This window comes from Aquila chrysaetos, chromosome 2, assembly GCF_900496995.4.
Source record: "Aquila chrysaetos chrysaetos chromosome 2, bAquChr1.4, whole genome shotgun sequence".
Classification (NCBI taxonomy): Eukaryota; Metazoa; Chordata; class Aves; order Accipitriformes; family Accipitridae; genus Aquila; species Aquila chrysaetos.
In genome coordinates this window covers 1,938,041-1,952,509 of record NC_044005.1, presented here as the reverse complement: position 1 = coordinate 1,952,509, position 14,469 = coordinate 1,938,041, and the positions used below count along the sequence as shown (strand labels likewise).

The following is a 14,469-nucleotide window of genomic DNA, read 5'->3' as shown; positions in this document are numbered from 1 at the left end:
CCCCCACCCAAACCCAAACCCAAACTCATGCAATAGTGCAGCTCAGCTCAGTTTTGCAATGAAATGAATAATTCACCCTGCTACACACAGCGGTACCAAATGAAAAAGGATTTTCAAGGCCAGCTCTGACCTGGGACTTGTCAAAGTTAGCATCCTGTCTTGGATTTCTTTGAATTACTTATGGGTGCGTTTGTACCAACTTCAGTCTGAGGCAGCAGTAAGACACTGTGTTCAATTTTAGCTGTATTAGCTTCAGAGAAGCCTACCCGCCCTGCCTACAGCAAATCCCACCTTCCTGTTCATGCTTGAAAGGCAAAGGGGGAAGGCAGGAGCGTGCTGAAAGTCAATGGAGTGAGGCTGCAGGAGAGCAGAAGCAAAAAGAGAGAGAAAACAAAATAAAGTGTATTGGAGACACGTGAACCAGAGGGACCAGCAAAGAAAGAAGGAAAGCTGGGGAGCTAGAGGGAGAGACAAGAGGCAGAAAATCAGCAGGAAAGCAACCCAGGGAGAGCATAACCAGGAACAGAGCAGATCTGTTCTGGCAGTAACAGCACACTGCGTTATCCAAGGCATGAAAATAGCCCAGGAAAAAATATATGGCAAACCCAAAGGAGACAAATGAGGAAAGCCCAATGGCTGTGCCCTGCTGCTGTTTTAAAGGAGAATAAGACAAAAAGATGAAGTCCGGATCACATGGCAATAGTAGATTGGAGCTGTGATGCATTTCATTATGGTCAGGGCCCTGGGAGCACTAATATGCTTTAATGGCCCCTGATAAGCTACTGCCATGCCCACGCCCAATGACAGACCATGGTGATCCAGACCCTGGCCTGCAGATTGACTTCCCAGCTTGACCTCGGACCTGCCCCATCACCACAAACTTGTCTGATGGTTTGAACTCTTGGTTAAACCTCACTCGTTGCCTTGTCTTTGCCTGACGATCACCAGACTGTCGCTGTCACCACTCTGCTCATGTGCCCCATACCATGGTGGGACGGGCTCCAGGTGCTGAGCTCCCCACCCCACCTGCCACACTGCACTTGGCTCCCCATCCTTTAGGGAGCAGCCGGCCCACGCTGCTCCCTGACATTGATGTAGGAAAGGTCTGGGAGCTGCTCACCTCACCCCCGATGGGGTGTGACTGTGAGTGTCTGCTCTGGTGGATGTATCACTTCTCTTTGCCTTCCTCCCAAGCTAATAAGAGCTATAAGCCTGGACACAAGAAAACAGTGGAAAATATAATGTAAAACCACCTTTCCTGAAGTTAAGTACCAAAACCAGCCCTCTCTCAAAAATCACAGCAGATAGCATATACTTCTGTTACCCACGATCCGATAGACATAGCATTTACCTTGGATCTGAAGACTGTTGGGGGTTTTGGTCTCTTCATCCTTCCAGTTAAATCCCCCCTAATTTGCAGGTCAAGGTTCTCTAAAAGATGTCTTCTAGCTAAATCAGTTGATGTACGCGCAGTAGAAATCTCTGGGTGCTGCAGGAGGCCAAGACGATGAGCATGGGCAACCTGTGTTAAGAAACATCCTTCCAAGCTATGGCTTTGCTTCAAAGCAGCTCTGCAGAACTGGTTTCTATTAAGTTGAAGTAATCTCTGCTCCTTGCATGTGGAAGATTGCCTGGATGGAAACTCTTCTCTGCATCTCAGTGAGCAACAAAACAAAATAGTGAAACTGAAATAAACTTTTGCAGCTATTCATTTCACCCTCTCCTTCTCCAGCAGAACCTGTGAAAAGGCTGCAACACAGAAATCCTACCACAGAAATCCGAAATTTGTGAAGTTCAAGGAAGGTGGCCAAGCTCCATTGAAGCCCTTACAGAATTTGAGGAATCAAACTAAACTGGGAAGTGATTAATCATTGCCCATAGGTACAAAACTTCCACTTACCAACTAAATGAGCTCTCTCTCCAAGCACGTAGCTTCTCCATTGCTGAGATAGACACCATGGCTTTTGGCCGTCAATCCACACACTTAAAATTCATTGACTTCTGCTGTGGAAATAAGACAGATAAAATATAGCCTTTGATTTTCAAGCTGTTTCCCTATTTTCCTAGGTCCCTGGAGCCCTCTGCCTTTCTCTAAAGCTTTCTGCTGTTGTTTGGGTTGGGTTTTTTTGCTTTACTGTATCTCCAAAAGTCATGCTTTATTTATAGAGGACTAAAACAAAAAATTGGAACCAATGTGGAAACAAACATCAAAAGGGTCACAGAGAGAAACAGCATGTGCTCCATCCTAATCAGTAGGGGTACCACTCCTTTGTTTCTCCTATTTTATACAAATACCTATTTCATCTCTTTGACTACAGTCACTGAAATGAAACTTGTAAAATGTCACAGGAGTTTGTTCGGGTTTTGGCCCCCAACACTGTAATGTTTGATGTCTAGAAATAACTTGTTTGTGTCATGGAAGATAATTTCATCCAGGAAACACAAGAGCAAAGACACAAGTGAGGACGGAAGGTCTGGGGCACGAGGAAGTCGGGGTATCGGTTCAGAGGCAGGAACACATAAAGCAGACATCTCGCTCAAACCCTGAGCAGCCGTGGCTGCCAGTGATGCTCATGCTGCAGAGCAAAGCCAGCTGTTTCTGGCTGCAGGAACCAAAGGCAGTAGGAAAAGCAAGCTGGACTCCTCCTGTCCGAAAACCAAAGGGACTTTGGTTCCCTGTGTAAGCTTATAGTAAAGCTCAGAAAACAACACAGCCTCCATTTATGAAAACTTGGTGACCATCTACACAAAAGATAAGGACTGCACTCTCATACACCAGCACTAGCAAGCACCCATTTACACGGGTCCTCAGCTGGCATTATGAAGACCAATATTTATTTTCCATCTACTAACCATACGGGTGGCTTGGTGGCAGGGGTGACACAGTCCTGGAGACATGAGAGCCACGGGGTACCTGTGCTCCCAGGTGTGGGAAGTGCTTTTTGCCCCAGGACAAAGGTCTGTCGCTAAACCCAGCAGTGATGGTTTTGGGTAAAAGCTCACTTGGTTTCCCTGGCTTCCTCTGGTACTGTCTCCCAGCAAAAGTCTTCTGTCACACATTTGCACCGAATCTTCACCAGAAAAGGTGCCTTCCATCCAAGCTCAGATCAGATCCATCACTTAACCCATTTTGAGTCGGTATATAGGGCCAGTGGCATCCAAAGCACACTTAGTGGACATTGTCTGAAGCAGAACAAGCTCTAAGATCAAGAGAATGTGCTTATTGCTCTTCATTGGGAGGCAGGAGCTACAATGCTGCTGCCATGGAAAGCACCAGACTCCGGGTTAATCACCAGTTTTAGTTCACATCTCTCTGTGTCACTGCATCAGCCCATTTGCTCATACAGATAACAGTTGCTAATACTCTGAAGGCTCCATCTTCACCAAGAGCATGCCTGGGGGAAGCTTAGATACCAGACAATGAGTAAAAATCCAGAGTAATGCCTGAATTATGAAAATTCTGTGGAATTTTACTTACCATCAAAGGGGGAGGGATAAAATCTGAGAATAGGCTTATAGAGCTGTAAAAAAGGACTGTATTGGGCTATTAAAATACAAATTACGGCTAAATCCCAAGGAAAAGGGGATAAAGCCAGGTACACTAGAACTAGATCTAATCAGCAATATCTAATTAAAACTGATATGTAAGGCTTCAATGGGCATTAGCAACAATTTGAATTCAGTCTAGCATTCACAAGCTTTCATCAGTGTATCCTTGTGCATATGCAGAGATACACGTATATAAAAATTTACTGAATGTGCTACATGCACTCAGTACAGAGCAAGAACACAAGGATGTTAAATAATTCCAATCCATCGTATTAGCTCAGACAAACGAAGCTTTTGCTTTTGTATCAGTCCATCTAACTAAGATCAGCGTAGGGTTGGGGGCGGTAGGAACAGATTAGATGCATGGTTAAAGTGATGCTCAGAGAGGAATTACTCGGATGACAAGCTCTGGGACCAGGACACCTGAAGGACGGCTGCATGGTGGGAATGGTGACAAAAGAACAGCCCTGACGATGGTGCTTTGAACTTCTGCGTGCTGCAAGTACCAGACGTGCCCCAAAATCTCTGCTTCCTGACTTGCTAATGTTAATTTTATATAGCTTCATCTTTTCAGAGCTATGCACTCACGTTCTTAACAGAACTCCTGTCGTGTTTTATCATTTAAATCTATTAAGTCAATCTCAAAGCTGTTATCACATTTATGCTCCTGCGAGTCAGGCTGGAGATGGCACTAAGCGCATGGCAGGATCGTGCCGGTGGTGGCCGGGGCAAGCCAAAGGCTGGGGAAAGGGAAGAGAAGGGACCAGCGGGAGCTGTGCTCTGAGCATGGGTGCTAAACTCTCTATAAAACCAGCACCATGGCATCCCAAACAATGCACCCAAAATTAGGGGATGCTTTTCATTTGATCTCTTTAGATCTCCATTTTTTTCACACGCAAAGGAGAGAAAAAATGTTTGTTTTCTCACCTCAGACTTTATTCAAAAAACACATCTACAAAGCACTTCGATCCTGAGGCAAGTGTTCGAGCCCTTCCACCTCCAAGAAACTGTGTCCTGTTTCCCATCTAGAGCCAGGTCTGAATTCTGCCCTGCAGATGAGCACTGAAGCCATGGACTGTGTAAACAGCATAAAGTAAACCAGAGCACAGATGCTGAGTGAGCACTGCCACTTCTGTACCCTTCAAAGGGTCCTCAGTGGAGGAAAAAGGAACCGTGACCTTAAATGCTGTGCCACAATACACATCCCTCAAGAGGAACAGATAAAAAACCCTTAATTCTGCCCCTTGCTTCCTGAGGGACTGTCTCTGTAACCTTCACCAATGGGTTTTAAAACAGCTTCTGGGTGGTACACATGTACACACAGAATCAAAGACTCCTAGTAACTTAGTCTGTCCTTTGCAAAAGTAACATTTCCTTTATTTTCCATTATTTACAAGGAGCTTGATCCAACTATCCTGCTCAAAGACCGAGCCCTGAGTCCCTAGATAGCCACTGCTTTGTTTTCATGAGGCACAAACCTCCTGGGCTCTGGCAGGGAGTTATAGCCGTTAGCTGCTTCTCCACAAAAACCCGGCACAGAAAGCGTTAGAGCTCCAAGTCCTATTGATTTTACCAAGCGACTTGAAACAACAATTAACCTTTCTAACGATGCATCTTTCTTTAAAATGCATCTCGGTTTCTTTTCAAAGTTTGCTTTTAAATATTAATGAATCGATGCAATTTTACATCTATTGACCAATTTAAAATGTCAAGGTTGTAGTAGGAAAGAACACTAAAGAGATGCAAATCTTGTTATGCAGGCACATGGGCACTGTTTGTTGGACACTTGACTCTGAACACTCAGCTCTCAGCTTCGGTTCCTGTCTTTTTAAGTTTTATCTCCTTTAATTCTCTTTAGTGAACATAGTAGATGTCATATGCATTTATAACACCTTGGAAAACATCCTGGTCTTACTTAGAAATGTGTGTGCTGATGTGCATTTCCAATTATGGAGACAAAATCTGTCACACACAGCATTTATTATTTAAATAGGGGCTCAGCACTTAGCTTTCATTCAGGGATATGAGTACAGCTACTTAAGGCTGAGCTCTACAAGCTCCTCAGCAAACTCAAAGTCCTACCAGGATTTAGTCCTTACTTAGATCTCGATCTTGAACCAGCTTTTTTATTCCCTAACCACTCATTGACAGTGTACCAGAGATTTCTTGTACCTTTTCTTCTTTAGTGTCTGCAAGACAACAGGCACTTTACAGAGACAAGATGGAACACTACTCACCCCAAAGACACCGCGATATCTGAGCGTAAGAGAAAGAAAGGAACCAACACAGTATATTCATGTCAATTTGAACTGGTTTTTTTTCCCCCATAACAACGCGTAGTTTCTGTCTACAGGAGTCCCCTTTGCTAAGGCTGCCAAACAGCTGGTGCAGTTATCTGCTGATTAACATAGGGCAACAAATTGGTTGGGTTTTTAACCACCTAGACAGAATGGCACAACCGAAATACCTAGATTACTCGAGGATAGAAGCACCTATCCATGCAGATTTGATGCTGGCAAATAGCTACGTTTTTAAGACTTCAAGCTAGCTAAATTATTGTTCACTTCAGTGGTATTTCGCTTAATTGAAAGTACAGAAACTACCACTACAGTGGTAGTTTGCTTAATTGAAAGTACAGACTGAAATTCTCAATAAAATCCAGAACCCTCAGAGTCTCGGGACTACTCCACTGTGTTCGTGTTGGTTCCTAGTTAAAGTTGGTAAGGCAAAGGCAAAAAAAGAAGAAAAAAGCCCCCAAACTCCTCTCCTTATTGTTAGGAAAAATATCCACGTTAGTGGTGATGAATTCACCACTTCAGATATCACTTCAGATATTCTTTGAATTGAAATTAAAAAAAATAATAATCAGGATCCAGTCAAACTACCAATAAGCCAGTTAAATGATCTCCAGAAATTCAGTGGGACGCAGATGAAGGCAAAGCAGTTTCCAAGAGGATTTTGTGATGCAAAGAGCCTCAAGCCTACTCTCTTGCTCTGGTGAGACTCCACATCTTTCTCCTGGAAAGATTTCCTCTCTCATTCCCCTCTCATCTCCGCATGTTTCATCTCTCCCTTAGCTGCTTTCTGCCCCTCCACAGGAGCTGCAAGGGACATCCCTGTCCCACATCACACCTGCCTGGTGGCCCGGTGAGCCTTGCTGAGAGGGAACTGAGCATCTTCAGTGAGCAAACACCCTTCAGAGACACAGGACACCGCACGCAAAACAGCATTTTTTTCTTCCAAAGGCATAACACATTAGCTTCATGCAAGTGGCTTTTCCTGGAGACCCTGAATCCAAACCTGTAAGAAAGGACCTGCTAAACTTGAACTTCCATCTTGAAGGCATGAGATGGTTAGGTTTTTTCAAATTAAATTTCCCCTCAAAATAAGCAGCTCGGTTATTTTAATAGAGCCTAAAGAAAATATTTTCCTCTAGGTTCATTCCCGTGCCTCAGAAATAACAGAGGGATGTCCAGCCAGCAGCAGCAGCGGCACTGGCCAGAGGCACCCTGCTTCTACCCAGTGGCCCCTGCAAGGTGTGCAGGATACAGTGCAGAGGATACAGCCTCCACTCACTGCTCTGTGTTTCCTAAAGAAATATCTGGCTGCCTTAAAATATAAGGAAATGAAAAACTTAGGCTTCAAGTTGGGAAAAAAAGTCTGCATGCATCTTAATAACAGGCTAAAGTGGCTTATAATTAGCTCATACTAAGCACTGATGAAGGAAAAATCTTAAAGAAGAAGGAAGAGTGAATTTTAAATGAATTAAGGTGATAGGAATGATCTGCATTTACTTGTCCTATAGATTAGTTTGCTGACTACTTTTTTTTTTTCCTGGAGGGCCTTTTAATTATGCATAGAAATCTCATCAAATACAGATGAAGAAGGTCAGAACAATTAGTATAAAACAAACACTTCAGCATAATGCACCATAATGATTATTTTCGCAACAATCAGTTAGCAAGCTCCAAGAACATTTGATGCATTTTAAACTAAGTCATTATCAGATTTTCCAAATAATCATAACAACAATTCAGCAAATCACCAAGCTAAGCTCCCTGTGTAAAGCCATATTCTTTTAACTAGCTCTTCCTTGGGCGTCAAATTTTCTTCACACACTGGCCTCACTGAAGGAGCTGCAACTTGGCACAAACCACACTCCGAAAGGAGATGCATGAGGATAAAGTAAATACGTACTAATGTAAAGATTTAGTTTACTGTTGTAGCCATTCTCCAATCTTTAGAGCCACCTCAAGTCCAAAAACTTCATATTTTCGTGTTTTTGTTGCATTACAGCTGTTCACATAAACCTGGCATGGCAAGGTTCTGATCCTGGAGGATTTTTTGATCCTGGAGGCGGAAAGCCACAGCACCTCCATGCCACGGGCAGGGTCTGCTCAGCTCAGCCCCAGCTCTCTGCAGCGCTGAGGAGCCCAACCGCTCTCAGCTGTACTCACACAGTGAGCTACAAACAACATTTGCAAGCATTAAAGCTGGCATTTCTTTGCTCTTATTTTGGGATTGTTTTCTACTATCAGTTCTAGGTCAAATTCCTGAAAACCCAAATTTCCTCATATGGGAATTTTGGCCTTCCTAGGGCTCTGTTTCCCACCTGCAGAGATAATTTAAAATCTCCTCTGCCATCCCTACCCACCTTCATCCAATGCACTCTGAAGTGTCAAATAGGGCAGTTAAACAAGTAACAGCAAGAAGGAAAAATAGGAAGCAGGACTAGAAAAGAGATAAAACCTTACATTTTAAGCTTTAACCTAAGCCTTAACTTCACCAACTTTATGCTTGGCATTGCTGGAGACAGGAGCCCTTAGCCTGTGGTAATGAGAAACTGTCTTCCTGTGGTGGGTTGACCCTGGCTGGATGCCAGGTGCCCACCAAAACCATTCTATCACTCCTCCTCCCCAGCTGGACAGGGGAGAGAAAATATAACAAAGAGCTTGTGGGTCGAGATAAGGACAGGAGAGATCACTCACCAGTTACCGTCATGGGCAAAACAGACTCAACTTGGGGAAAATTAACTCACTTTATTACAAATCAACCAGAGTAGGGTAATGAGAAATAAAACCAAATCTCAGAACACCTTCCCTCCACCCCTCCCTTCTTCCCGGGCACAACTTCACTCCCGGATTCTCTACCAACCGCCCCCAGCGGCACAGGGGGACGGGGAATGGGGTTTACGGTCAGTTCATCACACGTTATTTTCTGCCGCTTCATCCTCCTCAGGGGCAGGACTCATCACACTCTTCCCTGCTCCAGCGTGGGGTCCCACCCACGGGAGACAGTCCTCCACGAACTTCTCCAACGTGGGCCCTTCCCACGGGCTGCAGTTCTTCACGAACTGCTCCAGCGTGGGTCCTTTCCACGGCGTGCAGTCCTTCAGGAGCACACTGCTCCAGCGTGGGTCCCCCACGGGGTCACAAGTCCTGCCAGAAAACCTGCTCCAGCGTGGGCTCCTCTCTCCACGGGGCCACAGGTCCTGCCAGGAGCCTGGTCCAGCGCGGGCTTCCCACGGGGTCACAGCCTCCTTCGGGAACCCACCTGCTCCGGCGTGGGGTCCTCCCCGGGCTGCAGGTGGAGATCTGCTCCACTGTGGACCTCCCTGGGCTGCAGGAGGACAGCCTGCCTCACCGTGGTCTTCCCCACGGGCTGCAGGGGAATCTCTGCTCCGGCGCCTGGAGCATCTCCTCCCCTCCTTCTGCACTGACCTTGGTGTCCGCAGGGTTGTTTCTCTTACATGTTCTCACTCCTCTCTCTGGCTGCCATTTTTGCGTCCCAGCAACTTTTTTCCTTCTTAAAAATGTTATCACAGAGGCGTTACCGCCATCGCTGATGGGCTTGGCCCTGGCCGGCGGCGGGTCCGTCTTAGAGCCGGCTGGTATGGGCTCTGTCGGACACAGGGGAAGCTTCCAGCAACTTCTTACAGAAGCCACCCCTGTAGCCCACCCTCCCCCCCCCCTCCACTACCTTGCCACACAAAGCCAATACAGTTCCTAAAAGGTTTGTCAGGTTGTCAGCTATCAAGTTTTAGTTCACCTTTAAGGAACAGTCATGGTTGTTTTGTTGCTAGATGCCTGACTACCACCCTCACTGGCACAGCTAACGTAACAGCAGTCCTTCTCCCCATTGCAGCTCCTTTTCCTTTTCCATAGACACACCGTTGCTGTCCATGCATCCTACCTGAAGCTCTGCATTTGACACCATCCTGCTGTAGAGGCAGCTTCTTGTCTGTGGGAAGCACTAAGCACATCAGCGGTGACTAGAGAGGAAGCATATGCAGAGATTTCATGCAATAAAATCCCAGACAGAGGATTTCAGAGACAAGAGGTATCAGGGAGACCTTGGAAATGGAGTCAAATCTCCCTAGCTTCAAAGCAAGCCGACATCCACTTTTGTGCCATGCTGAATTAAGGGCATGCAGACTGGGGAATGGCTGTGAAAACTCCCTCAGCTTTTTCTGTCAAAATGTTGTTTCACTAAGTTGGAAAACCACAATACCGCAGCCGGCAGTTCAGCGGCTTTTCCTAATGACACACAAACCCCTCTTGACCTCCCCCCAAGACCATTACCTCCCCCTGACCCTCACGGTGCTGCAGGTGATGTACTCGGTGCTTGGGCATTGTATAAAAATTATTTCCCTGGAGGAACCAGGGTGTGTTTAATGCCTGGATGACTGAAGTCCTTTGTGTGGTGGACTCGGGCTGTGTATGTGCAGGATCCATCACCGGTGCAGCGAGGTTGGCGGGTGCACAGGAGTCACTGAACATTAGAAGAAACAAGAAAACTTGTCAGGAAGGCAACATCCCCTTGGTATGATGGCTTTCGCTGCCCACCCACCATGCACACAGGACATATTTCAAATATTTGAGAATAACAATGGAAAATACCTCTGCGATTCAAAGCAAATGGGTATTTGTATGTTATTAGTGTTACAGGAATGACCTTTTCGTACAGCAAAGTTAAGAGTGAGATTGTGCCTTTAGGGTCTACTCCAGAGCACAGTGGGAGTTAATGGGAGTCTGTCCATTAGCTGTAAGGGATTGTTGGGCCTTTACAAACAGGGCTGTGCATTGAATAGACGAGGAGGACAGGGGATGGAGGGAGGGTGGGATGGAAGGAGAAGGAGGGAGGACACGTGCGGATGCTCCCCAGACACAGCTCCATACCTGTGTGCACGGTCACACCCCAGCAATCACCAGAAGACCCGCCACTTCTGTTGCCTGGTTTTGGAAATGGCCAAGGCAATGGGTTACGGAGTCCCAGGATGTTTGGAAAGCTGCAGTCGCCGTTGCCCACATGTATGTCCCAGACACCTATTTGTGAACTGCCTCCTATGACTTTTTATAGTTTGTACAGTCTTGGAAGAGTTTGGAATTAATTTATTAGTGATTTATGCTACATTAATAGCAAGTCACCAGAGGAAATGTAAATAATTTTTCAAATGGATGCTGTAAATCTCCTTGATTAAGTCCATAGTTAAATTTTGGGAATGAGCTTATACTCTTGCTTATAACTGGCTCATTAGCCTTTAACTCAATTTTCATTAACTGTGCACCAAAACACCATGGTGACAGTTTTCTTAAACAAAGAGAATAAAGCAGCTGCCTGTTCCTCTGCACAGTGCTCAAGAGGGGGCCAGCACGAATCCTTCCCCCGTGCTTCAGGAGGAAGGGCAAAATCTTGGCCAATTGCTAATAAAATACATGACATTGGCCGTGAAGGTTCCCTCGCTTCTGAAAATCCAGATCGTCCCTGCAGTCCCCTGTCTTTCCTTCTGTGCTCCTCACGTTCCCTCCTGAACTCCACCTCTGTGCCAGGCTGCTGCCCCTCACCTTTACATCTCCTTGAATGTGAGCAATAATGGGTAGCAATTCACATATCAAACCTTTTGGCTGGTACCCACTCAAAGATAATGTACACCTTTCAGCTTGGAAGACCTCTGTCCTTTCCACAAGGCATGGCATAAAGAGAACTTGGGGGATCTAAAGCCGAATCACAATTTCCACAAACAAGCTAAGCATCAAAGAGACATTCGCATCGCCCTAAGGAATGTGCAGCTCCATCAGACCCCAGGAAAAGTCTTCGCAAGTACCTCTCCTTCCATGAGCACAACATACTCCTACTCTCAGAAATGCAGCGTAACACAGATGACTTCTGATCTGCACTACATGCAGTATATAGTCAACACTAAATAATTTAGGACCTCCTTTAATGCTCTTTACTACCAAGACGATGACTCCTACGAAGTACAGTAGGAACCATCCTGAAGGGTGACATGGCAGCTCACAAACCAGACCACCCTTGTGGTGACCAAGTCATTCCCAAACATGTTTCGTGAATGGTCTTTCACCTTGCTCCAATTTCCTTCTGATCTGGAACTGACCCCTAAACTTTAATTGGTGGAAGTTTAGTCACCCACATTACACCTGCCTTGATGACTTGACATGACCAGCCATGTAACAAGCAGATTTTTATTAATACAAATAGTACTTAAAGCACAATCCACCAGCTATATAGGCTGATAATGATTCTGACCTTGCTGAGAACTCGTTACTTTTTCCCCTAAAACATTTAGTGGCAGTAAATCTTACACAGCCAACATCTGGCAGAAGTTCAGCCCTTCAAGCTTACAGACTGAACAGTATGCCTGTTCCTCTACAAACTTACGTTTGTAGAGGTGGATTATGTGTATATATAAAACACACACATATATATATACACACACATATATATATGTGTACTGTAGATTGTGAGTATATATAAAACCAAATCAAGAAAGGAACTAATGTACCTGTTAGATGAAGAGCCATCAACGACAGCTATATCTGTAAATGTAAATGCTGTGCTCATTGCTTCAGAAGGTGAATTTTATAGACAAGCTCACTGGGTTAATGCTTATATCAAGTTCTTTTCTTATATTCTTGACATGTTTTTTGTCTCCCGATCTCAGCCGTCTCATCGCTTTGCTTGTTATTTTTGAAATACAATAGCGAGAACGCTGAAAGGAAAGGTGAGCAGAGGACACTGACAGCTACTGAACTGTGCAATGAGGAAGTGATCAATTCAGGTTTGGTCCACTTAATTTTCAGCCAACATAACGAGTACATTTGTTTTGCTGTTCTTTTTAGCTTTGTTGTCAAGGATACAATGATGTCCTCTATGTCAGAAGATGAATCTGTTATGAAGAACTACTTTTCATTGGCATTTACTCAATCAAACTTGACATGAAGGCAGCATCTGTCCAATAATTTTTTACTTAAAGTAAAGTCATTATTTATAATATCTAGCTCAACAACAAAACCCATAAATCTTTCTGAAAGCCAGCTAGAGTGACATTGAATGCTAGTTATTTTTTGTCTGAGAAATGTCAGAAGGAAGGGCTCTGTAGTGGTCATGCACTGATATATTCTCTTATGATTGAGGTGAAGGGTTCAAATGCAGCATAGACAACAAGGGAGAGAAAAAGTTTAATGATCTATATGCACAGGACCACTGTAAATGTGGCTATTGAAGCTTACAGCAAAGAGATGGGATGGTCGTACACAGCCTGTAAGCAGCACCTCCGTCACACAGGCTGCATACCCAAGCCCAAACACTCTTGTTCCATCAGCTACATCCTATAATGAGGTACATTACACAGCGTATCTTCCCAAATTTATGTATGTTATTGCAAGCTGCTTCTGCTTAAAAAACAATCTACCCCGTCTATGAGCTGCCCAGCACAACGTACTAAGCATGTATCAGCTACACACACAGCAGAGCTATAATCTTTCCGTCATTCACTGACCACTTGTTTGAAAATGAAAATATTAGCTGTTCATTCCTTGCTCTCTTTTAAAGCACAGATTGGGATCTAAGAAGAGGTTTTATGGCAAATATGTGGCTTGGGCAACATTTAGCCCTCTTGCTCCCACAGGTCATGGCACAGGGAGGCTGATAACACTGTTGAGACTTTTTCCCCACAATAACGTGGTTTTTGAGGCAGTCTCGCTCCACGCCAGGAATAACTGAGATCTTTTCATTCTTAAGCAGTTCAGAAAAGCACTAACAGTAGAATTTATCAAAAATATATCTTGCTAACCAAACCTGATTGTTTTTTTCAATAGACTTATCAAAGCAAATTCAAGGAATTGATATTATATCTGAAGTGGCAGATACTGTCTCGGAGAAATTCTACCTTGAAAACTAATTAAATAGGCTTAGATAGAAGCACTTTCATGTGGGCTGGAAATTAATTGAAAGGCAGCATACAAAAGGTAATGATGAATATTAATGTGCTGAGTTGGTGGCAATATCTAAGAGGGTGAGATTTTTATCTACTGTGGACAGGGAAATATTACAGAAAGACATTAAAACCCATGTGATTTCAATTAAGAAAAAATCAGGTTAATAAACACACAGGCTTGGAAGGAAACACATTCAGCAGAAGTGCGAACTTTTAAAGCTAGTAGAGATATACTTACCGTGAGCAGCCAGGAAAGCAGAAGATGTTCAGAGTGAGCACTGACCACCCACAGCTCCGGTCTCTCCTTCACTTGTGGCCATCTGCTGCCCACACCTCTGAAAACAGAGCTGCTGAGAAGGACTTTGGAAGGTCCTGGGGACCCCATGGGCACAGTGTCCACGCTGCAACCTGGAGGCACGCAAATGCCTGGTGAAACTTCAGTCTGCAGATGGGGACGTAACGCATCGTAGGGTTTCAGAGACATCACTCCTTCGCCTTTTCTTTCAATGCGATGCACCCGATTATGCATCGCATTAATGATTAATATACACATAAATACATGTTCTTCATGATAGAAGCTATAGTCAATTATTTCCCCTTCTTCAGAAGCTATTAAAGAAAAACACAAGACTGAAACCATTTCTGTTTCACTCAAGGGGTTTTTTTTTTTCAGTTACTCGACT

The 14,469-nt window shown here is 44.6% G+C and overlaps 1 long non-coding RNA gene across 1 annotated transcript; it reads right to left on the bottom strand.

Annotated features, from left to right (window-relative positions):
* Positions 1 to 1,357: 1,357 nt before the first annotated feature.
* Positions 1,358 to 14,187, bottom strand: LOC115338631. Its single transcript, XR_003922461.1, has 3 exons — positions 14,025 to 14,187; positions 1,901 to 2,004; positions 1,358 to 1,522 (listed from the first exon to the last, which is right to left on the bottom strand). It is a non-coding gene; the product is annotated as an uncharacterized LOC115338631 (long non-coding RNA).
* Positions 14,188 to 14,469: the final 282 nt, after the last annotated feature.